The following is a 10,946-nucleotide window of genomic DNA, read 5'->3' on the forward strand; positions in this document are numbered from 1 at the left end:
TATAGAAACTGTATGAAAACCATCACCAAAATAGTTATACATCCTGTCATTGTGTAACTTACTTATGTATGGAATTATAGTGTGACAATAAATGATTCTCCTTTTTGCTGGGGAACCCCTGGAACCCCCTCAAGGACCCATGGGGGTCCCCGGACCCCACGTTGAGAACCACTGCTCTAGACTACCTAGACTGGGATGGGCAACTTTGATGATAGAGAGGGCCACAAAAAAAAATGTCCTCGCTACCAGAGGGCCAGATTGTGACCATGCACTTCCACTAGCCTACTGTAACACCATCACTCACAATTATAGCTACTAATGTGATGAAAAGGACTGATCAAAGTTTATTATACCAATATTTTTCATATTAAAATGAACTAATTCTTCCATTGAACCATTCAGATGCCACCAGAAACTTTGCTCTAGCTTTAAAACAGCCCGCTACAGCAATTTGATGGGGTACAACACCCAAATATGTCATATTAATCAGATTAGCAATGTGCATCCTGGATATAGTTTGTTACAATAGCGTTAGCTCAAATGCTAACCTTAAACAGTATGTGGATGGACAATGCTAACGCCATTAGCGCCATGTTCTGGGATGTACAGTAAAATAGAAACACAGATTTGGGTGGTCTAACCTAACCTAACCAAAAACGTCCGTCTTGGAAACTGACCCAGGGCAGGGCCCACACTGAGTGAAGTCGGGGGCCGCCAGTTGCCACCGTCTGACCTAGACCATGCTCCGTTTTTTTCTGTTTTTATTTGTAGAAGATGTCTACTGCCATATCGCCTTGCAATACTGTTTCTACAGGCACTTTATTTTGTGCACTTTAATTGCCCTGCACTTTAAATCTGAGACAGATGATTCGAGCCTATCCACAAGTGTATTTGTCTCTTTTATTCTATTTTATGCTCTTACTCTTTCATATCGACATGTTTTTACATCTTGTCAGTGTGATCTGTTATGTTTTAAGCTCCTTGCACACCAATTCCAATGTAGTTTCTACTGCAAATAGTGAATAAACTGACTCTCACTCTCTAACTGGACAGCCTCGCTATTTACTGAATGCACATAAGTTAGCCTAGGCCCCGTTGGGTATTGATCACTGTTAGAGAATGGAATTTCCACTCTTCATCCGCTAATGTGATAATTATAACAGCCTATCTAAACCAAATGAATTGAAGCCAGGAATCCAGGAAGATGTCTTATGAAAGTATATTTATTACCATAACATTCTCTGGCAATAATATGTATTGTCAGCGGACTGAATCTCAATGTACCATCTGATCAATGTACAGAGTCCAAATATTCAGCCACGATGTCACAATTTGACATACGCTTTATACTCAGAGAGGCTGAGGAAAGAGGGGGGAGAGGAATGGGATGATCTCTTGGAAATGTGTGTGCGTCTCAGTCTGACAGAGAGTTATCAGTTGTTATGGAACATGATGCACTGACCAAGGTCTCAGCAAAAGGAGAAGTCCTCTGCCTATATGTGTGAGATGTCATGTCATGGTAACTCATAGCATAATTATGCGTATGCAATTATTAGGCAACTATTAGCTTATTGAATAGGAAATGGCATGGAACTTATATTTTATCCAACAATCACTATAAGCAGAGTATTGATCACCATAAGCAAATTATTCAAACAGCATCTAATAGGAATGATTCAGGACCAGGCTTTTTGATATAAGCGTATAATCAGCATAACTGATCACTATAAGCAGATTCCACTGTATTTGCTTCTTCTATCATAATCTTTCTATAAAATCAGCGTGCTCATTAGTTTGATTTAGTGATAGTGGGGAAAATGCTGTTTGTGGTTCGGGGAGTTGAGAGGAAATATGACTCAGTTCCTCCATTACACAACGTTCACTAATCCAGTGACCTACTTTTTTAACTCTAAGGTGAACTTTAATCTAGAGTCTAGATTCTGGACTGAACTGACGTTGTTTTAGCAGTGATACATTATGGCTGTCCTTGTGTAATACAGATCAAGGGGGCAATGTTTTTGGTGAGATAAATACATGTTTATGATGTGCATTTATTTTCAGTAGAGGTAGAACTTGGATTCGGATGTGACTGATACAAGTCTTTAAAGGCCAGTTACTCTTATCGATATCGAGTTGAAGGTGTGCAAAACTTTGTGCCAATATTCACTTTATTTGATTTTCTGACATTATGATAGTCATAAATTGCAGACTAACAGACAATTAGGCTAGTCTACAACAATGTGCTGCATATGTAAAAACACATGTCGTGTTTTTTGCTCATAGTTACTCAAGGGCCAAGGCAGGTCAGCTCAGGCATAGACGCCCATTTACGTTTCTGCCAACACAAGCCCAATTTGCTGATCTAATCTCATCATGACATGCAGGGAAATAGATTTTGGTAGCCGATGTGTTTAAGAGCATTCTCACTTTGTTTTGCTATAGTGTTATATTTGACATGCTATTAAACTGCAGTGTGGAGCATAGAGACAGACGAGACACGGGGATGAAAAAAGTAGCTGCTCAGAGAGAGAGAGGCGGGGATGATGGATGTATGGCTGAGAGAGCTGAGTAGAGCGTGTCTAGTGCCTCTATAGTGCAGAGAGCGTGTCTAGTGCCTCTATAGTGCAGAGAGTGTGTCTAGTGCCTCTATGGTGCAGAGAGTGTGTCTAGTGCCTCTATAGTGCAGAGAGTGTGTCTAGTGCCTCTATGGTGCAGAGAGTGTGTCTAGTGCCTCTATAGTGCAGAGAGCGTGTCTAGTGCCTCTATGGTGCAGAGAGCGTATCTAGTGCCTCTATAGTGCAGAGAGCGTGTCTAGTGCCTCTATAGTGCATGTTCAGAGAGTGTGTCTAGTGCCTCAATAGTACAGAGAGTGTGTCTAGTGCCTCTATAGTGCAGAGAGTGTGTCTAGTGCCTCTATAGTGCAGAGAGCATGTCTAGTGCCTCTATAGTGCAGAGAGTGTGTCTAGTGCCTCTATAGTGCAGAGAGCGTGTCTAGTGCCTCTATAGTGCAGATAGTGTGTCTAGTGCCTCTATAGTGCAGAGAGCGTGTCTAGTGCCTCTATAGTGCAGAGAGTGTGTCTAGTGCCTCTAGAGTGCAGAGAGCGTGTCTAGTGCCTCTATAGTGCAGAGAGCGTGTCTAGTGCCTCTATAGTGCAGATAGTGTGTCTAGTGCCTCTATAGTGCAGAGAGCATGTCTAGTGCCTCTATAGTGCAGAGAGTGTGTCTAGTGCCTCTATTGTGCAGAGAGTGTGTCTAGTGCCTCTATAGTGCAGAGAGCGTGTCTAGTGCCTCTATTGTGCAGAGAGCGTGTCTAGTGCCTCTATAGTGCAGAGAGTGTGTCTAGTGCCTCTATAGTGCAGAGAGTGTGTCTAGTGCCTCTATAGTGCAGAGAGCGTGTCTAGTGCCTCTATAGTGCAGAGAGTGTGTCTAGTGCCTCTATAGTGTAGAGACCGTGTCTAGTGCCTCTATAGTGCAGAGAGTGTGTCTAGTGCCTCTATAGTGCAGAGAGTGTGTCTAGTGCCTCTATAGTGCAGAGAGCGTGTCTAGGCCCTCTATAGTTTGTGTTCAGCAGTTTAAAACAACAGGTGGACTTCAAAACGCCAGCATCAGACACTTCCAATGCGTTTAGCAACTGTGCTGACATCTTGACACGACCCAGCCACAGACACATGCAGTAGACATATCAATTTTCTCTCTCTCGCTCCCCCCATTTCCCCGTGGGTGCTCGGCTCTTTCCGTGGGTGCTCGGCTCTTTCCGTGGGTGCTCGGGCACCGGGGCACCCACGGAAAGAGCCGAGCACCCACGGTTTCGGCACCTATGAGCTCAGGAGAATGTGCCTCCATTCAAAACTTAAGGTTATGAACATAACCCCTTCTAGTTCAGTGTGTGTGTGTGTGTGTGTGTGTGTGTGTGTGTGTCGAGCCGCTCTCTCCATAGCGTACCAAAGTCTCAGCAACGAGTAAATGTATTCTCTATTCATTTCCAGGCGTTTCTTAAACTGTGTGTGCGTGCAGACAGACAGACAGAGACAGACAGACTATAGATAGATAGATAGATAGATAGATAGATAGATAGATAGATAGATAGATAGATAGATAGATAGATAGATAGATAGATACCCTAGATAGATAGATAAGATAAGATAAGATAATCTTTATTGTCACTTCATGGTCCAAGTTGCGAAAGCGGGGGGATGTTGGTGCTGAAGGCGGGGGGTGGGGTTTTGGGGAGGGAGGAGCGGGAGGGGGGGGGGGGGGGGTTTGGGGGAGTGCGTGCGTGTCCATTGTATGTGGGCCTATGAGTCCTTGGAGGGTCCATGTGTGTATGTGTGTGTGTGTGTGTGATAGATAGACAGATAGATAGACAGACAGACAGACAGACAGACAGACAGACAGACAGACAGACTAGATAGATAGATAGATAGATAGATAGATAGATAGATAGCTAGATAGATAGATAGCTAGATAGATAGATAGATAGATAGATAGCTAGATAGATAGATAGATAGATAGATACCATAGCTAGCTAGCTACATAGATAGATAGATAGATAGATAGATAGATACCATAGCTAGCTAGCTACATAGATAGATAGATAGATAGATAGATAGATAGATAGATAGATAGATAGATAGATAGATAGATAGATAGATAGATAGATAGATAGATAGATAGATAGATAGATAGATAGATAGATAGAGCGAGAGAGAGACTTGATTGATCCTTGAAATTAATTTGTCACATGATGCATCAGCCTATGACTGAAGGTGCCGAACCACCACCAGGGCATGGAGTGGGTGAGCAGGATTGCTCATTCTGAAGTGGAGTTTAGATAGCATTCTCTAGCCCAGTGGTTCTCAAATGGGGGTCCGGGGCACTTTGCCAGGCGGTCCGCAAAAAGTTTTCAGAAAAAAAAAAAATGTTTTGTGTCTTCATAGTTCAACAAAAATATGTTATGCTTTAAATCTAAAATGGTTCATGGATTACATTCTAATCTGACAAACCTATCAATTTAAATGTCAAGCACGTTACCGTGGAAACAAGCTGAACCCAAAATCACAAATCAGAATGAGGGGGTCCCCGGTATATTTTCTATCTTATAAGGGGTCCTTGGCTGAAAAACATTTGAGAACCTCTGCTCTAGCAAATAAACAAAACAAATACAAAATAAACCATGAGTCCTCATCCTCTATTACCTTTACAGACTGTAGCCTAATACAATATCCATATGGCAAAGTAAATTCAGGTTTTCAAATGTGAAGAAAAATACACACATTTTCAATTATGATTGAATTCAAGCAGAATTGCTCCAGACATTATAATGATATAAATGTCTCCAGCAGAAATGAACACATGTTTCATACTACTTTCTGTGTAAAAGTCTTTTCAGAGGAACATAGATGTGTTGGATTGGTGGAGACATGGGGTCTTAGTCCTGTGATGCTACTGATGTGATGCTATCTGGAACCAAGGCAAGGCTCTGTGTGTCTCTCTCTCTCACTCATTCTCTCTGTGTCTCTCTCACATAGGCTACACACTTTCTCTGTTTATTTTCTATATGCACAATATTAAGAAGTTTAACTGAACTTAGTTCAACTTAACTTAAGTATTTTCTATAGACGCACTACTACTACTTGAGAAGTTTGTTCTCAACATGCTAACTTGACGTTTACAGGAAAGCACCTGGTTATTTTAACAGTTTGTGTCTCTGATTGTAATCAGATTATAGCAGTGCCACATAGCAGGTTCCTCTGCAAAACCACATCCTTAATACGAGTGCAGGGTGGGCAGAACATTATCAGATGGATATCAGTAGAGGTGTGTTTGTCATGTGACTAATAGACTTCTCATGTTATGTACATTAGATCCCTGCTGATGTGTTTGAGCGTCTCTGCAGTCTGGACAGGGAGAGGAGAGGACCAAATATGAGTATCACAGCAGTGACCAGTGGATTGCTTCTCTTCCTTCTGTCTGTCTCAGGTATTGTCAATGTTCAGTCTCATGAGTGGAACAGTGGAATAAGCTTCACTGTCATGTCGGATGTTCATTTTTTATTGTCTCCTATGGTTATTTATCGATTTTATTTCTGCTTTGGAAAAGGCCTGACATGCATCACAGTCAGTAAAATATACCAGCTTTTGTCAAACAAGGTCTGAGGTTATTACAAAAAAAATATGCTGATTATTTTTTGCTGTCAATCACTTTGTGAGAGGTGTCATTTTCAAATGGTGGATTTCTCATGTTATCTTTATGGCATTTCTGCTTTACTGGACGAGAGACTTATGGCCCATTTATACCGCTGGTATTAGCGCGGCCCTGCCCAGCTCGTCTCGCTTTTGTGTCTCATTCCACCGATCAAAAACGTGGACAGCCCGGGTTGAGTCGGGGTTGAGTCGTGCTAGTTTTGGTCCCTACTTTGTTGAGATTCCAGCGCTGTGGACCCGGTACCATACGGTGAAAACACTGCAGACGACTGATTGGTCAGGCAGAATCGTGTTTACTGTATCTACTGTCAATGCTGGATACCAGTTTAGTGGGGCTTACCTTTTCTTCTGTTATTTCCATCAGTCTTTTGTGTTGCTGCCTTCGGCTCTGGTGAAATAAAATCGATCTCCTTGCTCAGCTTTAACATGACGGTGGTTTTCAATTGTTTTGAGAGAGAGAAAGTCCGCTGTCCGCTCTGCTAGGCCGGAGGCGGGGGTTTAGTGAAGCCGCAGTCTTGCCTGTTCGAGTGCCGCCGGGGTAATGGCTTCCTATCTCCCCGTAGCATAACCCCCGTCCTCCGTGCAGCGAATGCATGTAAATAACAACAGATTGATATCCATTCTCCTGGCCGATGGTCTTATTTGTTTCAACACCCAAAAAGTGACGTTTCGAGCGTCAAAGCTCTTCATCAGACTGGCAAAGGACTGTGAGACGGCATATTAAATACATACGGTCACATGATACAATTACAGTGCAATCATGCAGCATGGGTTACAGCTGTGGTTACATGGTCAGAGGTCAGGTGAACTTCCTAGAAGTACTAATTGTAATCAATATACATGAACAATTAGACCATAAAGCATGATAAATATTAAATTTGTTCTTTGAATAAATCAATTTTGGTATAAGATACCATGTACCAAACCGGTGAAGTGTAACCATGTATGATCAAGAGTAGGAATGCTACATAAGAAAATCAGTGACAGTATCAAAATGTGACAGACAAAAGTAAGAATTAAAGTTAAAATTAAAGACCCTCACTAGGGTGTGCCAGACACCACAGTCAGGCTGAAAGGCCGTCATCACGGGTGGGACTAAGCTATAGAGGCGCCTTTAAGTGTCTCATGGGTGCATTACAATAAAAGCAAAGCCTGAGACCAACAGTTTAGAGCAGTGGTGCCCAATTTGGGGCCCGCGGGCCAAGTTTGGCCCGCGCTCTGTTTGTTTTGGCCCGCCACGGATTTGGGGAAAAAAATGCAAAATATATATATTTTTTTTGCATGCCAGGCCAGGCCAGGCCTGAGTGTGAGAGCAATTCAATCAATAGACAATAACATTGGTGTGTTTAAAATGAGATACTCCACTAAATATGGCTAAAACAGATTCAAACATGCAAAAAAGGCAACAAAAAAAATAGCCGCCGGCCTTAATTAAAAAAAAAAAAAAATTGGGATGGGGGGCCCCCCTAAGAGCTTCGCTCTATATTGAAATGTTATTTTAGATTTAGAATGTTAATTTTCTATAAAACACAATACATTTTAATGTAATTCCACAACATTTATTTTTGGCCCTCGGCCCTCCACCCAGATTGAATTTTGGCCCTTCATGGGAAAGAATTTGGGCACCCCTGGTTTAGAGATACCAATAGGAGATTACATAATTATGTAGATCGAGACCAACAGTTTAGAGATATCAAGGAGGAGTGTGCATCAATGTGTAGACCAAGACCAGCAGTTTAGAGATATCAAAGACAAGTTTATATAAAGGAATAAATGCCAAAGTAAAGGAAAATTAGTTGTGTGTAGTTCACAGGAAGTCACAAAAAAGATTTCCTTATTGAGGCCCCTAGGTGATACAGTGTCCAGAGTGTACATCCAGAACAGTTCGCGTTGCAGAAGACGAGTGTTGATGTCACCACCACGTCGTGGGAGCTGGACATGTTCAATACCCACATAGTTAAGGGAGGCTACAGAGTGTTTCATGAGGCTAAAATGAACAGCCACAGGGCTCTTCGGGTCATGGGCTCTAATGTTGCTGCGGTGCTCTGAGATTCTGTTTTTGACGGGTCTGGATGTTTTACCTGCATGTATGTAGGCAAGTCCACAGGGACATTTGAGCATGTAAATAACATTGTAGGTTTTACATGAAATTATTTGTTTGATGGCAAAAGTTTTCCCTGTGTGTGGATGGTAGAATGTGCTGGTCTTGCGCGTGAAATTACATTGTTGGCAATTGCCACATTTTTAATTACCCGGTTCTACTGGGGGTAGAAAAGTGGGTGGAGTAGGTAGGGGAGTGGGTGGACAGTCCGCTCTCATAAGCATGTTACGGAGGTTCGGGGGTGCCCACGCAGTGTGCGAGCTTTTTATTCATTTTATTCATCACACACAGCTGTTCAGTGCAGCCCCTCCTCTTCCTTCTCTCTGCTGTGTGACACACAGCTGTTCAGTGCAGCCCCTCCTCTCCCTTCTCTCCTCCACTGAGAGAGCAGCAGCATAGGGTTTACTTTAGCCTACTTGTAATAGAGAGGGGGTGTAGTGGCGTCCGAGCATGTAGGGCTCGCTGGCGCCGCCAGACGGCGAGACGGCTCCAATTCGAGGCGGACGGACGACCATGTTTAGGCCTTAAGACTCAATAATGACATCACAACAGTCATGACTGAATAATAATGACATCACAACAGTCATGACTGAATAATTACACAATAGTCTAATCCTAATGTTAATTTCAAATGAGATATTCCTCTCTTTTACTTTGAGAAAAGTGGCCAAAATGTTTCCTGAGGTCATCGTCAATTTTAGGAACTCCCACAATGAGCTCAGATTATAAATGGAACCCTGCACACACACCATCAGCATTTACAAGACTATAGTGCAGTGCCCGTTCACCCTAGAGCAGACAAACACTTCTCTCTCTCTCTCTCTCTCTCTCTCTCTCTCACACACACACACAAACACACACACACATTTGGAACTGGGCACCGGCACCATGGGGGAGGGGGGGGGGGGGGTGTTTGGGGGTAGCGGGCTCATTTTTAAAGTGAAGCTAATTGACATGGCCATTTTCAAAGGGCTCCCTTGACCTCTGACCTCAAGATATCTGAATAAGAAGGGTTGTCCCTAGATGATGTCACATGCTCATTTGTATAATAAATTATGGGGGGAAAAGTCATAATCATTGACTGTACATATGGCTGTACAACCAAGTAGGCTAAAGTAAACCCTATGCTGCTGCTCTCTCAGTGGAGGAGAGAAGGGAGAGGAGGGGCTGCACTGAACAGCTGTGTGTCACACAGCAGAGAGAAGGAAGAGGAGGGGCTGCACTGAACAGCTGTGTGTGTCACACAGCAGAGAGAAGGAGAGAGAGAGAAAACCCAGCAGCAGCTGCACCACCAATAGAGGGACATTTGAGCATGTAAATAACGTTGTAGGTTTTACATGAAATTATTTGTTTGATGGCAAAAGTTTTCCCTGTGTGTGGATGGTAGAATGTGCTGGTCTTGCGCGTGAAATTACATTGTTGGCAATTGCCACATTTTTAATTACCCGGTTCTAGTCGGGGTAGAAAAGTGGGTGGAGTAGGTAGGGGAGTGGGTGGACAGTCCGCTCTCATAAGCATGTTACGGAGGTTCGGGGGTGCCCACGCAGTGTGCAAGCTTTTTATTCATTTTGTAGTACTTGTTCACCTTTGAGCTCAGCACCTGCCCAATCTGGTTTTGGATGTGTGTGTTCTCTTTGATACGATGGTCTTATTTGCCCATGTATGTCATATAGAGGCACCAGTATTTCATAACCAGTTTAAAAGTTCAGTGTATGGATTTAATTTTAACGTTATACATTATACCCTACTTGGGCTATGGGCGGAGGCCAGATATGTGGTCGCTATGATGGCCAGGTGTGGGCGGAGGCGAGTAAACTTGCTGTGGAAGCAGAAGTCTATATCAAGTAGAGTCGAGTAAGGCAGGTAAGAGTAGAGCCGTACTGTGCTGTTATATGTGGTGGAAATGAGCCAATAGATAAGAGTTGACATGTGACAGTCTTGAACTCTGCTTTCTCATATCAACATGATTATGTTATTATTATGTATCATACTAAACCCTACCAGGGCACTTTATGATGCTGTCACATCAGTGTGTCATCTCCATATATGGTTCATGCTAATGAGCCTTAGAGTGGTTTCACATTTCCTCAGCAGCAATATGTGAACAACGTCTTTGGGTCTTAATGGTGCTGACATGTTCACTGCACTTGATGAACTAAAGCAGGGGTGCCCAAATTCTTTCCCATGAAGGGCCAAAACTCAATCTGGGTGGAGGGCCGAGGGCCAAAAATAAACGTTGTGGAATTACATTAAAATGTATTGTGTTTTATAGAAAATTAACATTCTAAATCTAAAATAACATTTCAATATAATAATCTACTTTTTATCTGTTTGGTAATTGTAATAATTTGCAATAGGTTATATATATTTAAAAAAAAACATCTGCATTTGTGGGGAGCTTAAACATTTAATCAGTAAACACCCAGTTAAAAACAGTTGTATTTTCCACCTTTGTAATCAAGAGAGAATTTTGACTTAATTCACAACTTGAAAAATCCTCAAGGTACTTTGAAAATCAGCTTTATTGTCCATCTTTTGTAAACAATTTGCCATGACAATTTGCAGGGATGCAATCTCAGGAGTGAACACAGTATATCCGCAGCCACATTCAGACACTGTTTCACAAAGTCACCACATGAAAA

The sequence above is a fragment of the Poromitra crassiceps genome, assembly GCF_964638095.1.
Source record: "Poromitra crassiceps genome assembly, chromosome: 4".
Classification (NCBI taxonomy): domain Eukaryota; kingdom Metazoa; phylum Chordata; class Actinopteri; order Beryciformes; family Melamphaidae; genus Poromitra; species Poromitra crassiceps.